The following is a 1,021-nucleotide window of genomic DNA, read 5'->3' as shown; positions in this document are numbered from 1 at the left end:
CAGGGTCTAATATTAAAGAAACTGCCAGTTCAGCTGTTATTTTAAAATCATATTTCAATTTCAAGTGATAAGTAATTGTTATGTAGTTAAAAATGCATGTCTAAGGCATATATGTGATGGGGCCATCTGTCACGTTCTACCCAGGCTGCAGAGCTGCATATCTGTCTTGCTTCAGTTTCTCTGTTGTGCTTTAATCCATTCCTGGATTTCCGTATGCTCTGTCCTGATCTTCCATTCCTTGCTTTTAGTTCTGCTCTTTGCTTCAGCTCTGTTTCCTTTATAAGGTGTGCCCCACCGGTGTGTTCTGTTTGTTTCAGTCTGCAGTCTATAGGTATGTCTCTTATTGTTATGTGTTTGGGTTTCATGTTTGTTTTGTTTCGTACCGTGGTCAGCAGGGATTAGCTTTAGGACCCACTGTCATTGGAGTACTTTGGCGTAGTGGTGGGCTAAGCATACTATGGCCGTAACATGTGACGGAATCTCCAATAGTTATCATACAGTCCTAGGCAAGTTCCTGTGTATATGTGTGTCAGTCTGATGTAACCTGTATCCCCGGCAGCGGGATGTCCTGTCTTGTATCCTCGGCAGCGGGGTGTCCTGTCTTGTATCCCCAGCAGCGTGGTGTCCTGTCTTGTATCCCCGGCAGCGGGGTGTCCTGTCTTGCTTGGTCTCTCTGTATCTTGCTCGCTCTGTCCCCCTTGCTTGTTATGTTTCTGTTATATCTTTTGTTTAGCTTCCATACTCCCAGCCTGCAGCATCCTGCACGTGAGTCTAGTGCTATGTCTCATGCTTGTTCCAGGGTGCCTGCAGGATATCACTTCATTTCAGTCAGGGTGCTGGTATGTGGCTGCACAACCCTAGGTGCTCAACGCCCGGGTGAGTGCGGTCATCTGTATTGACCCAGTTCCGTGACACCATCACTGGGGGCATTAATACAAATAGTGGTGGCTGGAGGCGATCATACAAGGATGTGGGAGCACCACATTAATCTATACTAAAAGGGTGCTAGTTGAGGCATCAG

This window comes from Spea bombifrons, chromosome 10 (genome assembly GCF_027358695.1).
Source record: "Spea bombifrons isolate aSpeBom1 chromosome 10, aSpeBom1.2.pri, whole genome shotgun sequence".
NCBI classification, from domain to species: Eukaryota; Metazoa; Chordata; class Amphibia; order Anura; family Pelobatidae; genus Spea; species Spea bombifrons.
This window is presented reverse-complemented; position numbering follows the sequence as displayed.